Here is a 20,848-nt window from a genome sequence, read left to right as displayed (position 1 = left end):
ACGCAATTTGGGTGCATAGATCCTGAGAAATCAGTACCCAGAACAACCACCTCTGGCCGTAATAACGGACTTGAAACGCCTAGGCATTGAGTCAAACAGAGCTTGGATGGCGTGTACAGGTACAGCTGCCCATGTAGCTTCAACGCGATACCACAGTTCATCAAGAGTAGTGACTGGCGTATTGTGACGAGCCAGTTGCTCGGACACCATTGACCAGACGTTTTCAGTTGGTGATAGATTTGGAGAATGTTCTGGCCAGGGCAGCAGTCGAACATTTTCTGTATCCAGAAAGGCCCGTACAGGACCTGCAACATGCGGTCGTGCATTATCCTACTGAAATGTAGTGTTTTGCAGGGATCGAATGAAGGGTAGAGCCACGGGTCGTAACACATCTGAAATGTAACGTCCCCTGTTCAAAGTGCCGTCAATGCGAACAAGAGGTGACCGAGACGTGTAACCAATGGCACCCCATACCATCACGCCGGGTGATACGCCAGTATGGCGATGACGAATACACGCTTCCAATGTGCATTCACCGCGATGTCGCCCAGCACGGATGCGACCATCATGATGCTGTAAACAGAACCTGGATTCATCCGAAAAGATGACGTTTTGCCATTCGTGCACCCAGGATCGTCGTTGAGTACACCATCGCAGGCGCTCCTGTCTGTGATGCAGCGTCAAGGGTAACCGCAGCCATGGTCTCCGAGCTGATACTCCATGCTGCTGCAAACGTCGTTGAACTGTTCGTGCAGATGATTGTTGTGTTGCAAACGTCCCCTTCTGTTGACTCAGTGATCGAGACGTGGCTGCATGATCCGTTACAGCCACGCGGATAAGATGCCTGTCATCTCGACTGCTAGTGATACAAGGCCGTTGGGATCCAGCACGGCGTTCCGTACTACCCTCCTGAACCCACCGATTCCATATTCTGCTAACAGTCATTGGATCTCGACCAAAGCGAGCAGCAATGTCGCGATACGATAAACCGCAATCGCGATGGGCTACAATCCGACCTTTATCAAAGTCAGAAACGTGATGGTACGCATTTCTCCTCCTTACACGAGGCATCACAACAACGTTTCACCAGGCAACGCCAGTCAACTGCTGTTTGTGTATGAGGAATCGGTTGGAAACTTTCCTCGTGTCAGCACGTTGTAGGTGTCGCCACCGGCGCCAACCTTGTGTGAATGCTCTGAAAAGCTTATCATTTGCATATGACAGCATATTCGTCCTGTCGGTTAAATTTCGCGTCTGTAGCACGTCATCTTCGTGGTGTAGCAGTTTTAATCGCCAGTAGTGTAGTATTTGCACTACATGCTGAATTGATGGATTGGAAGGTTTCAAAATCTGTTCTCTAAGTCTGACATCAGTTACTTTGTACATGATCGCATCACACAAAGCATCATAAGCACATTTGAATTTGCATTTCCTCGTCATACCCTGCAAATCTGTTACCTGCTCGTGATAAGTTTGTTCTGACCTTTACTTGCAATTAAAGAATTGATACCTAGGTGCTACCACATTCACTTGTTGGTCATAATAATTAGTTAGCGAATCTACCACCGTGCGCGTTATGGTGTGAGCAATTACGTGGGCTTCAAACTGTTGCAATCGCTTGAGCCATTCCTCGTCATGATCATGAAACTGACGAAAAGGCGTTATGGCACTCGGAGCTACAGGTACGGCTTGTTGTTCTGTATCGGTGGCTCGAGTCATCAGGAGCTGAAACTGAAACATCTGCATTAGTTGCATTGCATCTATCGCTTGTAGCTGAGGCGCCTGAGCAGAGGGTGGGTGAGGTGGGTTGCTCATTACGATAAACAGACAAAGCAAGCAATAAAAATAAGTACAAAAGCAACGAAAATTTCCGCAACACCCTCCTGAATACACCGATTAGCAAAAACACTGTAAGAGATACTATTAAAGCAAGTAATGAATATCAATAGAAATATAGTCATGTTTCCTGAAGAATGAACGATTTAACAAACACAAATATAATTTTTATCACGAATTTTTAATAATTTGCGTTTTGCCAAAAGTAAGTTTCTTTGTCAATAACTGGTAAAAGTAACAGATCTGATTTCAAATGACAATTAACGTTTTCAGAGATAAAGTGGAAATACAGAGAAGCGTATTTTCAAAATATAATGGAAAAATATAATATGATACATGAAATTTCGATTGATAGGCGCCAAATATTATATTAGTCCCGAAAACGTTGTTAGAACATGAGGTATGCAAATTTCAAAGAAACGCCAGAAAGAGAATGGTATCGAAAGGTCAATTTGACACAACTCTATCGTGATCTACTACTGTACGGATGCCACAAAAGTAGAGATTGTTTCAGTCTGTTTCCATTCGCTTAGTCCCTTAGTATGAGACTACTTCGACTTCACCTCTTCATTAGTTACTCGGTCTCAGCATTTATCCATCAGAATTCTTATGTAATACCACATTTCAAAAGCGTCTATTCTCTTATTTTCTTTACTTCTTACCTTTAACATTTCATTTCCAAATAAGGCGACACTACAGACAAATATTTTAAGAAAAGACTTCCAATACTTATATTATATTCTCTCTTTTTCGGATATGCGTTTCTTGCTGTGTTACGTGAGCAACCGCTCGACGAAGCTAATAATACTCAATGAATTAAATTCTTCTAAGAATATGTTATAGGTATTACTCTGTTCTTTTGTATACCATAACGCGGTACAACATTTTGTGTCGTACATTTTCGTGGGCTTGGAAATCTATTGACAGACTCCTTTACAGAAAATAACTCTTACACAGATATTAACAGTGTTGCTTACGACTTTTTCTCGCAGAATCTTACTCTTGAAGGAAGAAAAATTAATATTCGTTATGTCGTTATATATGTACCTATATGCTTTGTACTAACTGGCGTTCTTGAATGCAGGTATCAGTTCATTGTAAGTTATGAATATCAGAAAGTTAATGGACTAACAGTACATTAGTAATTTCGCAATTGATGTAGCTTGTATACCGTCTTTTGCGACTGTATATAACGTATCTATGTTACCTGTATTACTGCGATTGTGGAAAGGAAGGAGGCCTAAAAACAAAGCAAAAAGACAATGTGTATAAATAATTTTGTTTTATATACACTCCTGGAAATGGAAAAAAGAACACATTGACACCGGTGTGTCAGACCCACCATACTTGCTCCGGACACTGCGAGAGGGCTGTACAAGCAATGATCACACGCACGGCACAGCGGACACACCAGGAACCGCGGTGTTGGCCGTCGAATGGCGCTAGCTGCGCAGCATTTGTGCACCGCCGCCGTCAGTGTCAGCCAGTTTGCCGTGGCATACGGAGCTCCATCGCAGTCTTTAACACTGGTAGCATGCCGCGACAGCGTGGACGTGAACCATATGTGCAGTTGACGGACTTTGAGCGAGGGCGTATAGTGGGCATGCGGGAGGCCGGGTGGACGTACCGCCGAATTGCTCAACACGTGGGGCGTGAGGTCTCCACAGTACATCGATGTTGTCGCCAGTGGTCGGTGGAAGGTGCACGTGCCCGTCGACCTGGGACCGGACCGCAGCGACGCACGGATGCACGCCAAGACCGTAGGGTCGTACGCAGTGCCGTAGGGGACCGCACCGCCACTTCCCAGCAAATTAGGGACACTGTTGCTCCTGGGGTATCGGCGAGGACCATTCGCAACCGTCTCCATGAAGCTGGGCTACGGTCCCGCACACCGTTAGGCCGTCTTCCGCTCACGCCCCAACATCGTGCAGCCCGCCTCCAGTGGTGTCGCGACAGGCGTGAATGGAGGGACGAATGGAGACGTGTCGTCTTCAGCGATGAGAGTCGCTTCTGCCTTGGTGTCAATGATGGTCGTATGCGTGTTTGGCGCCGTGCAGGTGAGCGCCACAATCAGGACTGCATACGACCGAGGCACACAGGGCCAACACCCGGCATCATGGTGTGGGGAGCGATCTCCTACACTGGCCGTACACCACTGGTGATCGTCGAGAGGACACTGAATAGTGCACGGTACATCCAAACCGTCATCGAACCCATCGTTCTACCATTCCTAGACCGGCAAGGGAACTTGCTGTTCCAACAGGACAATGCACGTCCGCATGTATCCCGTGCCACCCAACGTGCTCTAGAAGGTGTAAGTCAACAACCCTGGCCAGCAAGATCTCCGGATCTGTCCCCCATTGAGCATGTTTGGGACTGGATGAAGCGTCGTCTCACGCGGTCTGCACGTCCAGCACGAACGCTGGTCCAACTGAGGCGCCAGGTGGAAATGGCATGGCAAGCCGTTCCACAGGACTACATCCAGCATCTCTACGATCGTCTCCATGGGAGAATAGCAGCCTGCATTGCTGCGAAAGGTGGATATACACTGTACTAGTGCCGACATTGTGCATGCTCTGTTGCCTGTGTCTATGTGCCTGTGGTTCTGTCAGTGTGATCATGTGATGTATCTGACCCCAGGAATGTGTCAATAAAGTTTCCCCTTCCTGGGACAATGAATTCACGGTGTTCTTATTTCAATTTCCAGGAGTGTACTTCACACTATATTACGCCACCAAAGAGAAATGGAAGTCAAGCTAACGCATAATGTAAGACTGACGACAGAGATATTTACATAAGCAGAAAATATTATTACAAAAAATACAATTTGGTAACAAGAATGGTGGATTTCGCCATGCGTCTTCCAATACATAAATAAATTCGGACCGATGTCGGAGGATGGTAAGGTCACGTAGATAGGTCCGCACAGTTAACATACTCCTTACAGATAGCCATTATACTAGTAAAACGTATTTTTGCTCTGGGTCGTGTATAGAATAGTTAATTTAATACACACGTTGCTCCTCTGCCCATGCGGGTAGCGTAAGTGTTAAACTGTTACTTATTTCACAGGCGATTCCGAAGCCCGCGCCGTGTAACAGGAAAAATAGTCAGTGGCAATTTTCCACGGTGGAAATATTCTCGCTACTGATAGACGACCTCTTTTGAATTGCAAATTTTGCTGTTACACTGCTAAGCACTTACCACTTACGATCACTCCACTATCCAGTAAATGATCATGGCTAGGTCATCTGGGGGCAGAAGAGAGGAGGTAAGAGTCACGTAAGGTGCATAACGTGTATTAAGGATGCATAAAATAACGACAGCAGCTGATCTAAGCGAGAATGAGGAAGGGTTTGTTGAGTTTCTGCAAGTTAGCAGCTATTATGCCGCTTCCTCTCGTCAGTTTGGTCATCCTTTGGCTATTACGTCGGCAGTTAAACCGCTAATCGTCAGTGTAGGGTCAGGACGACACCTTCTGTCATTTCAGTTCCAAGTAACAAGCAGAAAATAGCTGCCGAGAACTCTGACCCTAGCCGCAGTAATAGCTCATAAGAATTGGCCATGTTCCAAGTGGCCATAGAGCAACAGAAGTGCTATAAGAGGTCTGGAATATTTCGAAGAAGCAACGTGTAATATACATCAGAACATTTGAGTTTGGAATGGCTTTGAGTTCTCCCTGTTAACCTTTCCCAGTATTTCGTTCACCACAAAACGATAATATCCTTTGTATTATTTACTTAGGCATCTAATAATTTCACTGATAACAGTCTACGTAGCAGGCAATATGTTCAGTCTCCTAGAAGTTAAGTGGCTAATGGAACTACTGTCACCTAACTGATATACGAGCAATTCTTTATACGAATTCATTTTTAACCTGTCACTGGACCCAGCAATTAAGCTTTATTGAGCCGGAATCTGGAGCTCATCAGATCCGACGAAAAGTGTTTGGGGCTCGTAGAGTAATTACAGCTTTAAGCCAGTCGCGTCTGGTGCTTTCGGAGGAATACCGATGGGAGGACAACGAGCGTCGATTAATTTGGCTAATGGTGCTATAGAGACTGTTTGAATTTTAATTGAGATTTTTTTAAAGGAACTGCAGATATACAATTTACTTGAACCACTTTCGTTTATTAATGGCATCCGTGGGTGTTACACTCTTCATAATTACCACTGCTAAGACGATGCGTAGGTTTTCACTTTAGGGGGAGCGCGAGATATAGATGTGAAGCGGTTACCCTCACTCTCTGGAAACCCAGTAAACAGCAGCGTTTCTTCGATATACTGGTGGTAAACGGACTCTTCCATTTGGTCCGTGTTTGCATAGAGAAACAACAGTATGGGAATTGTGAGTCCGCCTTGATGCAAAACACTTTGTTATTTGTTAACCTATTTATTCCCCAAACTAGTTTCAGCGACAAATATTGTCATCATCAGTGGGATCTTTAAATCTTATTTATTGTATGTTATGGCATGTTTTTAAGAATTGCTGTCGCTGTTTGTGGCATATTTCCTAGGCTTTTTCTGTCGCCGTTTTTTCTCAGCGTAGATCACGTCAGTTGCAAATTCGTTGGACGGCATGTAGCTGATTCTATACACAGGAAAACAAAACTTTCGCACTTTGTTTATGATCCACAACATTACGCCATCTTGCTGTTCCAATGGAACCAATTGAGAAACCGCTAATCGCCGCTTTTGTAATCTCAGTGATCTTACTGCGGTCTACATGACGTGTGGTATGTCTGATTATTAAAGCAAGTAACACGTCCCTGTTATGGCGCAATAGAGGCTGAATCATTACGTGGTGAAACAGCCGCCAGTTTCACATATTCCGACGTGAAAACGTCTCAGGTTCCGAAATTCAGGTTACAGATTGAGAGGAGTCATGATCGTGGATGTGTGAGCATTTTCAGATGAATCGTCACTTGCCATAGGCTTCATTCATGACAGGCACATTTCTTCAGCTAGACTTACGAGTTCAGTCTCAATCATGCCATAATTCTGTGAATTGAATGAAATGTGCAGTCATGGTCGCAGCATAACGAACTGGAGAGTTTATAACCGCTGGAACTTGTATGGTACCTTGTCTGTTGTCTCGTCTGTAGTGACAGTGGATAGAAATCGGGATTAAACTGACTGTTAGTGTTTTCCTATTAGGCAGCAAGTTGCACTCACTCGAATCTTCTGTTCCTGGACCGTGGAGACATCGATCATCTTTACGTACTGCAAGTGTTTCGTCACCAAAATTGGTGAGATAATAAGAGAAAAGGGGGCAGTGGAAAGCTACAAATCTTTAGAGGTCAGTAATTGAAAGTAACTTCGACTATGTTGAAAAAATAAGACACAAATGTGAGGTAGCCCTGTAAGAATACCTTATCGAGTGTACTCACAATTCTGAGTAACTTGGGAAACTGCCACGTTGCAGAATGAGTAATGAAACAGACAGCATATCAAGACACAATGAAACTAAAGAAGAATGTGTCCAGCCCCTAGAGAGAGCGAGAACTGCTTAATTGAGATGAATTAAGAAAACGGAACAAGTTAGCAATGAGTTCCGAAATACGATCACAGAGACGGGGGCAATATGATGAAGCTTAGCGTATTGCTATCTGTGGAACTGCAATGCCGGGCGCTCGTGATGTTAATTGGCCTGATTGCACCGTAGCAATTGACCTACTTGGTGCAAGCGTCCTACCGCAAAGCATGCTAATCAAACCGTACTGCAACCAAATGGGGTTGACAAGTGTTATCTCCATACTTTTGTAAACTCGGGTTGCCACATTGTAACGTGTGTACATGACTAGAAAAAGAACCCTTTGCCAAAATGACAAAGTGCCTCAGGCCACTGGGCGTGACGTGTCTTGGTGTCAGTTCTCAGAACGCAAGAGGAATTAGTGCGCCTATGTGTCCACATAGCTCCATACTTTAATCGTGCGTAACGACCCTGAACGCCATGGATTTACGTGATCTTGCGTACTTTCTAAATTAATTAAATGGGGAATGTGAAAACTTCTTAACCTCCATCTACATCTACACCTACATTTATACTCCGCAAGCCACCCAACGGTGTGTGGCGAAGGGCACTTTACGTGCTACTGTCATTTCCTCCCTTTCCTGTTCCAGTCGCGTATGGTTCGCGGGAAGAACGACTGCCGGAAAGCCTCCGTGCGCGCTCGAATCTCTCTAATTTCACATTCGTGATCTCCTCGGGAGGTATAAGTAGGGGGAAGCAATATATTCGATACCTCATCCAGAAACGCACCCTCTTGAAACCTGGACAGCAAGCTACACCGCGATGCAGAGCGCCTTTCTTGCAGAGTCTGCCACTTGAGTTTGCTAAACATCTCCGTAACGCTATCACGCTTACCAAATAACCCTGTGACGAAACGCGCCGCTCTTCTTTGGATCTTCTCTATCTCCTCTGTCATCCCGACCTGGTACGGATCCCACACTGATAAGCAATACTCAAGTATAGGTCGAACGAGTGTTTTGTAAGCCGCCTCCTTTGTTGATGGACTACATTTTCTAAGGACTCTCCGAATGAATCTCAACCAGGCATCCGCCTTACCAACAATTAATTTTATATGATCATTCCACTTCAAATCGTTCCGTACGCATACTCCCAGATATTTTACAGAAGTAACTGCTACCAGTGTTTGTTCCAGGTATCATATAATCATACAATAAAGGATCCTTCTTCCTACATATTCGCAATACATCACATTTGTCTATGTTAAGGGTCAGTTGCCACTCCCTGCACCAAGTGCCTATCCGCTGCAAATCTTCCTGCATTTAGCTGCAATTTTCTAATGCTTCAACTTCTCTGTATACTACAGCATCATCCGCGAAAAGCCGCAGACACCACCTTCCGTGCAGGTGGTGTCTGCTTGTTGGAGGTAGTTAATCTTATTACATAAAATGATTGATTTAGTTTAACAACTTTCCAGGATTCCGTACCTCAGCGATAAAAATGGAAGTCTTATAGGATAGGATAACTTTGTTGTCCGTGCGTCTGTCTGTCAGACTGCTAAAAACACTTTTTCTCAGGGAAGGGTAGACGTATCAAGATGAAATTTATGTGACGTACTAAGGTCTGCGGTCCCTTTGCGTCATAATAAATGTAAACTTCTACGTCAATGCAATCAAAAACTACGGCCATTTATATCACATATTTTGATACTCGCAAACTCACTCAGCAAAGCCTATAGGGTACTTCCCGTTGACTTAGAATCGTGAATTTGACAAAAATCAAGGTTTCACAGTACAAGCACAGAGAAAAAAACAGGAATTATGAATATGTAATTGTATCACACAAAAAGGATTAGGTCGTATTTTATCTGACTGTTTATCTGTCTGTCCATCAGCCAGTTATTCTCAGAAACGGACTGACGTGTCAAGTCCTTTGACGGCGTAAAAAGTTTGAGCTTCTATATCAATGCAATCGAGAGATACGATCACTTAAGTTACATATTTTGATATATTTACAGTATCGATATCAGTAACAGTCAAAAATCGTCGAAATTCTCGATTCCCGGTATGGATGAACAATCTACATACACAGGTAAGTGTGTACGAAACGCTCGTTGCGCGAGTCCTACTCGCACTTACCCGGATTTTTTATTAATTGGCGATCAGATCCACGATCACTACAAATGAACTCGGAATTTTGCAAACACTTCGAATCTATCATTGAAATTAAGGAATTAATTATGTTGACCTCTCTTTCTTTATGAAAGAGACTGTGTAACGCTACCACCGACCACCTTAAAACGATAATCGATGCTAAGGCTATACCTCTGCCAGGAATTTTTGAAGGTTGTTGTTGTGTCTTGCCCACTCGTCGCTAAGGGTACCTAAGGGATGCAGAGCTCTCGAAAGCCTATACAACAATTCAAACAAATAACATTAGTAGTTTTCTATAAAGCAATTGACAATACTTAACTTTGGAGATACATCAGTGTCACAATGAACATGCAGACAGTAATAGTCCTCGCTATTGGCAATGCCCAGACAAGTAACTGACAACGATCACAGCTAGTTGTTCTTGTAGTACGCTGCGCAAATAAGTTCCACTAACGTCAGTACACTGAGGCGATCTGAGCCCCGAGGCTGGCAGGAGCGGCGCTTATATTCACTTCTTTCCGATATCGCTCCTGGAGCGGTGCACTCCAATTCCGCGCACCACTGGCCGACGTTTCCTCACCGCCTTCTCTGGTCTTCCGTTCGTCTTCGCCGTTCCGGAGCCTGTAGTTACGCGAGAAAATTCTTCCCCCCCCCCTACCTCCCGCCCCCTCACCTCCCCCATCAAAACGACGGACCGCCGTCGTGTATGGAGTGCGACCACGGCGGGGGATGCAGGAGTGTGGGCGCCTCGACGGCTCGGAAGCTGTGTCTGCAGGGGACGTCAAGCTTCCGGTAGTATCCCATCATCCGGGCTGTGCTCTGGCGGAAACGTCCCCCGGAAAACGACCAGTAGGGTACGTGTCCTCCTCCTGCTGCCATGAGCCAGATGAAGAAGGCGGCGGCTGCTGCGGTGCATGTGAGTCCAGCTCCATCGGTAGGACGAGTGGAGGCAGAGGAGGCGAATGCTCTGTCTCCATGGGGTCGTCCCGCGGTGTCGTGATGACACCCTCTGGCGGCTGCTGCGGACGTGCTGTCCTCTGGACCCGTGAATCTGGGGCAAGAGAGACTGAAAGATCATCGCGTACATGACAGAGGCGAAGTTGGTTTTGATGGCGGCGCTGCAAGCCATCTGGACCTGAAACACGTGCAAGCGGCAAGTCGACGGACGATGTCGCCTCGCGCCCACCGTCTTCTGCTGCTACAAAACCCATAAAAGACGATATCATGCGGCGCCAAGTTATATTTGCGGCCGGATGCTGAGGAAGGTGGAGCAGGTGAAGCAGTGTGCGATGGCGGTGGCCGTGAAGCAATTCCGCCGGCGATGGTCTATCTCGTGGGTGCGAACGATGCGAGACGAGAAACAGTTGCAATGCTCGATCCCTGGTGTGTGCGAAGCGCAGTTTGGCCATCTGCTGCTTAAATGTTCTGACAAACCGTTCCGCTTCGCCGTTTCACTGTGCATGGAACGGTGCACTAGTTAGATGCTGTATGCCATTGCGTTCACAGAATATTTCAAATTCATTTGACGTGACCTGAGGTCCGTTGTCTGACACTACTACTTCACGTAAACCTTCTATCGATGACAATACCTGAATTGTGCTACGTGACGTTGTCGAGTTCCTTGGCACAGCAAATGGAAACTTGCTACATGAGTCAACCACAATCAACCAACGGGTGTTCCAAAAAGGTCCCGCAAAGTCTGTGTGCACACGTTGTCATGGCGATTGTGACTTAGGCCAAGCAGAGACGCTGTGACGTCATCTGTTCTATTTGGGTGTCCATGCCCTGCCAAGTACAGTGTCGACGCGCTGACTGTTGCGTACGAACAATCCCCCAGTGTCCTTCGTGAAGTAACTGCAACACTTCGTTTTTAAAAGCTTTAGGGATCAACACACGTGACTGTCCACTGCCAATCTGAACAAGAATCACAACTTTCTGTGCATCGAGGCTATACCGACATGCAAAGTATCGGCGCACTACATAATTCTTTATGCTATGCAAAGAACAAGGCCAACATGTACGAACGTAATTGAGCAAAATGTTCAAATGTGGATCAGCTTCTGTAACCTGTGCAGTTTTCCTATAGTTCAGCGGAAAAGACTGAAACTTGGATGTGACAACAAGATGCAGCAGAAGCGTCAAAGTCCGTAGCAGGGCCAATCGGAAGACGTGAAAGTGCGTCCGCATTACCATGTTCAGCTGTCGGACGATACACAGTCTCGTACTGGTATTGAGACGACAACAAAGCGCATCTTTGGAATTTTTGGGCAGCTCGTACAGGAACCGGTTTCGTCGGATGAAACAAGGGTTGCAAAGAATCCGTTACTGAGTAGAATTTTCTGCAATACAAATCATCATCATCATCAGTGTTCTGCCTAAAGGCAGGTTTTCACATGGTAGTTCTCCAGGCTGTCCGGTCTTCTGCCATCCTCTTCAGGTCTACATAATTTCCTCTTCCCTTTATGTCGTCTATCATCTTGTATCTCCTTCTTCCTCTCAGTCTTCTCCCACAAACCAATCCTTCCAAAGCATCTGCTAGCAAGCACTCCCTTTTGAATGAATGTCCCAACCAGTTCTTTTTCCTTTCTCTTACAACCTTCAGCAGACATCTTCTCTCACCAACCCTTTCCGATACTCTTTCATTACTCACTCTTTCCATCCAGCTTCTTCTCTCCATTCTCCTCCACATCCACATCTGAAATGCTTCTAACCTTTTTTCATCCTCTCGTCTCAGCGTCCATGTTTCTGACCCATATAGTGCCACACTCCAGAAAAAAATTTGCCAAGCCTTTTCATTAGTCCTTTATCTAATTTGCCACATAAGAGTCTCCTCTTTCTGTTGAATGCCTCCTTCGGTATGGCAATTCGGGTTTTCACCTCCTGGTGACATCTCAAGCCTTCAGTTATTGTGCTTCCAAGATATTTAAATGCACTTACTTGGCTAATGGTAGATTGTCCTATTTTAATATTGGACAGTCTGCGTCTTGTACTAATGACCATACTCTTTGTTTTTGCTGTGTTTATTTGCATCCCATATTCCACACAAGATCTTTCAGCATGTTATTCACTGTCCGCTCACTTTCTGCCACTAATACCATGTCATCAGCAAATCGTATACATTCTATTCTCTTCTATTCCACCAATACATATTCCTCTTTTCCCATCTAAGCTTTTCGCAGTAATCTCTTCAAGGTATACGTTAAACAACAGCGGGGAAAGGCAACAACCTTGTATAACACCTCGTCCAATGCTGCTTCCTTCTGACATTTCATTTCCAATCCTTATCCTTACTTCCTGGTGGAAATATAGTTTCTGTATCAGTCGTCTCTCTTTCCAATCTACTCCTTTCCTCTTCAAAATATCCACGAGCTTGTTCCACTGAACTCTGTCAAAAGCCTTTTCTAAATCTATAAAAACAGCAAAGATTTCCTTACCTTTTTCCATATATCTTTCCCCTATAGTTCTTAACAGGCCAATAGCGTCTCTTGTTCCTTTTACTCTCCTAAATCCGAACTGTCCCTCTGCAATCCCTCTATCCAGCTTGCCATATACCTTCTATTCAACACTCTCAGCAAGACTTTAGCTGCATGAGAAATTAGACTGATGGTTCGGTGCTCCTCAAATTTTTTAGTGTTTCTCTTTTTCTCTGTTGGTACCATAACTGTTGCAAGGAAGTCCTCTGGCCATTCCCCTTTGTCATATATCTCGTTACAGAGGTAGACTATTTCCTTTCTTGCCTTGTTTCCCAGACTCTCCAACAGTTCTGCTGGCAAATCATCAATTCCACATGCCTTCCTATTCTTAATCTCCTTCAGCGCCTTTTCTACTTCTGATTCCAAGATGGTAAATCCTTTTCCATCTTCCGGCGCATATTGCTCCTCTTCAACCTTAATTTCGCTTTGCATTTCATCTCCCTTATACAGACATTCAATATATTCTTGCCACCTGTTCAAAACCTCCTGTGGTTCTTCTGCTAGGGTACCATCCGCTCTTTCTATTTCCATGTTATTCGTCTTTCTTTTACGTTCAAAAACTATCTCACTAGCCAGTCTATACATCATTTCATACTTTCCCTCTTTCTCCATTTTCTCTATTTCATCACATTTCTGTTTCATCCATTTTTCTCTTGCTTCTTCAGTTTCTCTTCTTAATTCATTATTCAGTTTCCTGTACCTCTTTTTGCCTTCTTCAGTTTCTACACTTTTCCACTTTCTCTGTTCGCCCATCTTTTTCAACATGTTTTCTGTTTTCCATTCTTTCCTGGTACTTTGGGATACTCTAATTCCTAGTACTTCTTTGGCAGAGACCATGAGCCCTTTCCTCATTTTTATCCATTTGTCATTAACACTTCCATCAACACTATCTCTTTGCCATTTTTCCATAAATCTGTTCTCCAAATCTGATGCCTCTCCTACCTCTTCAAGTCTTTCTATGTTTAGTCTTTCCTTTGCCTTACCTCTCCAGACTTTTTTCAGTTTCACTTGTATTTCTCCCATTACTAGGTTGTGGTCTGAATTTATATCCGCTCCTGATAAGCTTTAGCATTCTTCAATTAGTTTCTAAACTTTTTTGTATCAGGATGTAGTCCAACTGATATCTTTCCCTGTTCAAATTTGATATCCATGTGTAACGTCTCCTTTTGTGGTGTTCAAATAATGTGTTATCCACTGCTAATGAATTTTCTTTATAGAAACTAATTATTCGTTCACCCCTCTCATTTCTTATTCCTAATCCAAATTTTCCTACTGCATCTTCATCTCTTCCTTCACCCACCATTGCATTCCAGTCCCCCATGATGATAACGCAGGCATTTCTATTTTCTTTCTCGATGAATTCTTGTATTTTCTCATAATATTCTTCCACCTCCTCATCTCTATGCTGGCTGGTTGGCATATATACCTGTATTAATACCAGATCTTTTGAACTACCCTTCAGTCGTATAATCATCAGTCGTCCATCAATATATTGTACCTTCATTACTTTATTTTTCAACTTTTGCCCTATCAATATTCCTAATCCGTTTTCACCACTCTTGATTTCCCCTGAGTAAAAGAGCTTATAATCTCCACTTTCTATCTCCCCATTCTCTCCCCATCTCATTTCACACAAACCGAGGGCATCTAATCTGTTCCTTTTCATCTCCTGTTTTGCATTCTCTAACTTTCCTGCTTGCAGTAGTGTCCGCACATTCCATGTTCCAATCCTTATCTTTCCTACCTTCATTGTCCCTTTCTTCCTTTCAAATAGGTATACTCTCAATGTGCTCCCCTCCTGGAGATCCGAATGAGGGGAAATTTTAACTCCGGAATCTTTCACATGGAGAGACATACCATGTACTGCTTGGGAATGAAATGTGGTAGTTTCCCGTTACTTTCAACATAGGCAGTAGGGTGCCCAGCCTAAAGTCAGCCGCTCACCATCGCTGTCTGTAGCCGCCCCTCTGGGGTTCAGTCGCTACTTGTACTCTTTTTGTACCCAAAGAGAAAAGGTGCCTCTTCTGCCAGCTCCGCCGTATCGAAGTCCATCTTCTCCGCCTTCGCTGCCGTTGAGGTCTTCACCGTATCCCTGGCAAGGGGCCCTCATGAGGTATTGTCACCTGGTCCAGGTGAAACAAGGTTTTTTAACGAGGTGTTACTCCTCCCCCTCCTCCTTTCTCAACCGGGCTTGGGACCGGCTATGGTGGAGTTGTCATACAAACAGTGGTGGAATTTGGTGACACCAAACACAACAGCCAAAGCCTCTTTTTCAATTTCTGAAAAGTTACACTGAACTTTGGAGAACACTTTTGGTGCGAAAGCAATAGGTCTGTCCTTATCACCAATTCTGTGCGAAAGTGCTGCACCAATTCCGTAAGAGGAAGCGTCACCTGCAATACAACACGGTTTGTCAGGATCAAAGTGAACTAAGCATCGGTAACTGTGCAATGAATCTTATAAAGTTTTTGAAAAGCTACGTAGCACTCATCTATCCAAACAAAGGGGAGATTCTTGTGACGCAAGCGATGCAACGGAGCTGCAATCTGTGCAGCATTCGGTGTGAACCGAATATAATAGTTCATTTTCTCTAAGACTGCCTGCAATTCTGTGAAATTGCGTTGAACTGGCAGGTCCCGTATGGATAACAAATGCGACTGAAGAGGATATACACCTTGACTGTTTACGACATGACCAAGATACTGCAACTCAGGTTTAAAAAATCACACTTGTCCAGAGTACACTTTAGTTCCGCATCAGATAACAATGTGATCTTCCGGTGTACGACCTGCTACGACAATATCGTCCAAATAGTTTGAACAGTTTGGCACTTGTGCAGTCAGCTGTTCCAAATACCGTTGGAAAATGGCGGGTGCGAAAGCACTGCTGAAAGGCAAACATAAATATTTAAACTAGCCGAAGTGAGTATTCACTATACACACTTTTTGAGATTCTTCATCGAGCGGTATTTGAAAATATGCATCGCGCAAATCAATTTTTGAAAAGTTGCGTCCAGCGCCTAATTTGTCCATGATATTCTCTGGGCGTGGCAAGGGATAAGTAACAATGACTGTTTGAGGATTGACTGTAGACTTAAAGTCAACACAGAGGCGAATGTGACCTGAAGGTTTGGGGAGCAAAACCAGAGGACTTGCCCATTGACTAGCTGATATGTGCGCAATAAATCTGCTATCTTGCAATTCTTCAAGTTCAGCAGCGAGTTTGTCCCTTAATGCAATGGGAGGGGGTCTGGCCCGGCAAAATTTCGGCTGAGCATTGTCTTTCAGCATACTATGTGCAACACAATTGCTAGGTTTGCCTAAATCTTCAGAAAAGCGTTCCGGGAATTCTTTGAACAAGCTAGCTACATTGTCTTTTGTATTGAATGCAGACACTGCCAACTTATTGTCCTGAATGTTAAAGTCAAAGGAATCAAGACTAAATATGTTCTCTTACTCGCGTGATTTTAGCACTGTAACAGTCATTGTTTGCGTATGCGAGTGACACATGGCAGGCAAAGTACATGTTCCGAGAATGGGTACGTCTCGTCCATTATAAGCCGTCTCAGTTGCATGCTAGTTTTGACAGGCGTGGGGAGCCGAAGAGTTCATATGTGTGACGATTTAGCAACGTGATAGAGGCATCCGTGTCCAACTGAAATTTCACACGTTTCCCCTAAATAAGTAAATGAACAAACTGTTTATTTGAATGTCGTATCACCGACGAGCCGCGAGGTCTAGGCGTCTTGCCACGGTCCGCGCGACTCCCCCCGTCGGAGGTTCGAGTTCTCCCTCGGGCGTGGGTGTGTGGTTTGCCCTTAGCGTAAGTTAGTTTAAGTCACATTAAGTAGTGTGTAAGCTTAGGGACCGATGACCTCAGCAGACTGGTCCCGTTAGATCTTACCACAAATTTACAAATTTTATCACCAACGAAACTGTACGCTTGCTAGTTGCAGACTTGGAATATACTGCATTAATGACATGGGCTTTGGGACTATATTTTTGTGAGTGGGCACAATTCTGATGTTTGTTCTGTTGCAAACACACGGATTGCACATGTCCTTTCGTACCACAAGCGTAACACTGAGCTTGTCAGGAGGGGCAGTCTTGGCGTTTGTGCCGTGTATAACAGCGAGGGCAAGACGTAATTCTGTTCGCCTGTGTAGCCGCCTGTTTAGCGAACTGCGTACGCGGCGTGGAAGGTTGTTTACCCGGCTTGGCTAGCGCAAGCCGCCGGTGCGGAATGGGGCGATCGCAACTAAGGGACACTACCCGGCAAAAAGCTGGCTGCTCAAATGTATGAGCCGACGAGGCACTGGAGTAGTACTGATCTAGTATTTGCACTACTTGCTGATATGATGGATCGGATTGTTTCAAAAATTGTTCTCCGAGTTTGACATCAGGAACGGTGTACACGATCGCATCACGCTACATAATGTCTGAATATAAAGAACCGCAAACACATTTGAAGTTGCATTTCCTTGTCATATCTTGAAAATCAGCTACCCACTCGAGATAAGTTTGTCTGACCGTTTTTTGCAATTGAAGAATTGATACGTAGCTGCTACCACATTCATTTGGCCGGCCGGTGTGGCCGTGCGGTTACAGGCGCTTCAGTCTGGAACCGCGTGACCGCTACGGTCGCAGGTTCGAATCCTGCCTCGGGCATGGATGTGTGTGATGTCCTTAGGTTAGTTAGGTTTAATTAGTTCTAAGTTCTAGGCGACTGATGACCTCAGAAGTTAAGTCGCATAGTGCTCAGAGCCATTTGAACCACATTCATTTGTTGGTCATAATAGTTTGTTAGTGACTGTACTACTTGATCGTAAGCAAGTTCACTCGGAGTGACGTTAAGACAGTTTTTGAGTTAATCTGAACACTGCACTTTTGCCGGCCGAAGTGGCCGTGCGGTTAAAGGCGCTGCAGTCCGGAACCGCAAGACCGCTACGGTCGCAGGTTCGAATCCTGCCTCGGGCATGGATGTTTGTGATGTCCTTAGGTTAGTTAGGTTTAACTAGTTCTAAGTTCTAGGCACTAATGACCTCAGCAGTTGAGTCCCATAGTGCTCAGAGCCATTTGAACCATATGAACACTGCACTTCCTACTGTGGATAACAGGTAGGGAAGTTTCATAGTACCTGCAACATTGTGGGTAAGTAAATGTGTCTCAAACTGTTGTAACCACTCGAGCCGTTCTTCTGCTTGTTCACAAAATTATCGAAAAGGTGGTATAGTAACCGTAGTAGGTGGTGGTTGTTCCATAGAGCGCGCTGCATTCGCGAGTAGCTGCTGCACCGTGTTGAGCAGGGTAGAAATCTGCTGCGTCTGAAACATCTGCATTAGCTGTATGGAATCTAAAGCTTGCGGCTGCGGCGCCTGAGCAGGGGGCGGGAAAGGATTGGTGGGCATGTTGGAAGACACAAATGCAACAAATAGACAAAAATAATGACAAAAGTAAAGAAATGTTCTGCAACGCCCACCTGAAGATAAAATATTAAATGAAAAACTTGAAAGTGAATCAGTGAATTTCTTCAGATGTTTCGATAATATACTTAAATAAAAATAGTGAAACATATAAATAAGCACAATTGTAAAATCAAACTGTTAAGATAAATAACCTCTGTGCAAAAGCATATCATAATCTGTGGAAGACCTATAATGTTATCTCTGTGAACTACCTGTAAGAAGATCTCTGTAACTGTTTTGTTTATATAAGATATTTTCGATGTGTAAAATGTACAAGTTGTGTGTGATGTTAAGTGTGTGTGAGACTCTACACAAATGGACCATTAGAAACCTGTAAGTACAAATTGTTCTCAAACTTTAGCCACTAACCTCACAGAAAGAATTGATACCCAACTAAAAAATCGCGTTTCTTATGTATTACAGTAAAAGTCAACAAAATGAAGCAGACTCACACACACTGACAACATGAAAAGAAATGGCTTAACACACATCAAAAAAACGCACTTGAAAATGAGAATTATTTCTCGAAACGCGTCGTGCGAATAGTAAAATAAAGAAAAATCGTGACTGGTAGCAGAAGATTTATTTAATTATAAACAAACCTATTGAAAACACTCATTAGTAAAAACGGCAAGAGTCTGTTAAAGCAAAGCGAGCGCCCCTGCAAAGTAACCACAAAAGAGAATTAAGGCGCCAGCACATAAAAAAAGAATGTAGTGTTCTCGAAAGGCTGTACAACAATTCAAACAAATAATAATAGTAGTTTTATTTCTATATTGACAGTACTTAACTTCGGAGATTCATCTGTGTCACAAGTAACACGCGAACAGTAATAGTCCTCGCTACAGGCGAAGTCCAGACAAGTAACTGATACGGATCACAGCTAGCTGTTCTTGTAGCACGCTCCGCGGATACGTTCCGCTAATGTCAGTACACTGAGGCGATCTGAGCCCCGAGGCTGGCAGGAGCGGCTCTTATAGCCACTTCTTTCAGGTGTCGCTCCTGGCGCGGCGCGGTCCAATTCCGCGCACCATTGGCCGACCTTTCCTCGCCGCCTCCTCTGGTCTTCCGTTCGTCCTCGTCGTTCCGGCGCTTGTGGTTACGCCAGAACAGTTGTCACCGTGAGATAACCTAAGGCAAACAGAACAATCAAACTGGGACTCGTTTCCGAAACACTCCAGCAGAGTATAAACAACAGTGAACAGGTGGGTCACGAACAAACGTTCTCCTAGCACAAAAGTAAGTTGTAACATTACATATTAAAACCGGTCGCCAGCCTAATTAGGCATTCTTGTGTCAAGCAAAAGGCTAAAGCAGAAGACAGTCCTAAGGCTAACCTAACCTTCCTTGACACACACACTAAACTCTTTCCTTATAGCTGTTCACACTACAACACAGTAACCTATAACCTTGCAGGTAGATATGCTAGTAACCAGCAAATGGCCAATGAGATAGTAAACAGTAACATATGCCTTTAACAACACGTACCTTGAATGAACTAGGTGCAACAGTTTATAAAACCAATTACCGACACACATGAACAAATAGCAATACAGAACAGGAACAGGGAAAAGCTTGAAATGATTCTGAGTTTAAATCGCGTGGTCTGCTAGCGATCATAATCTTTAACTTCATTGCTTAGTACAGGGTTCTATGCCTGTGCATTAACCAACTCGGGTTGAAGCAAATTAACAAAATGCAGATCTAACTACACTGGCTCTGAAGGAGCTTTTGAATTGATTCATTAACTAACTAGCCTAGTAAGTGAGAACCCTTAGACTTTCATGGCTTGAAGAACAATGCTCATTAGCAAAACTACACCAGTTTGTATGAGAAAAGGTAAGCATTCTTATCATTAATTATTAATTAAGTAAAGCACAACAAACTATAACTCTTTAAATAACAAATGTGATCTGATAAGCAGTCTTTTGACCTACTCAAAAGTGTAATTGGCTGTACAAATAACAACACAACATTAAATTCAAGCTCAACCACTTTCTCGTAATAAATCGGGACACTCGGAATTAAATTCACTAGGATAGGATTCTTGTTCAGGTTTGTGATTTGGGATAGAGTATTTAGCGACACCACAATTATTGTTATGAAATCAACCAAATTTCACAAATACCTGATCCATTTACAGAATGCCAAATATAAACAATTTAGCTGAAGGCTGGTGGCACTGGTGGAAATTTCCAGTGGCTATTTACCTGCCGGCGATGCAATCATAGCAATACTGTTGGCCTCGCCCTCTTACATACCTTCTTGGTGTCTGAATTATATTTTTATAGGGCCAAAAAGCATACTATGATAATCGTATCATCAAACGCGGCATCCGAGGCCCATAAATACTGCCCTTAAGCTCTTCTGGCCTCAAAACTCCAGGAATACGAGCCACAATGATCCGCTGCTGCTAGCGAGGTGTTAACCACAGCACTGCTCAACCCAGACT

The sequence above is a fragment of the Schistocerca nitens genome, chromosome 5 (genome assembly GCF_023898315.1).
Source record: "Schistocerca nitens isolate TAMUIC-IGC-003100 chromosome 5, iqSchNite1.1, whole genome shotgun sequence".
NCBI lineage: Eukaryota > Metazoa > Arthropoda > Insecta > Orthoptera > Acrididae > Schistocerca > Schistocerca nitens.
Note: the sequence above shows the minus strand (reverse complement) of the source record.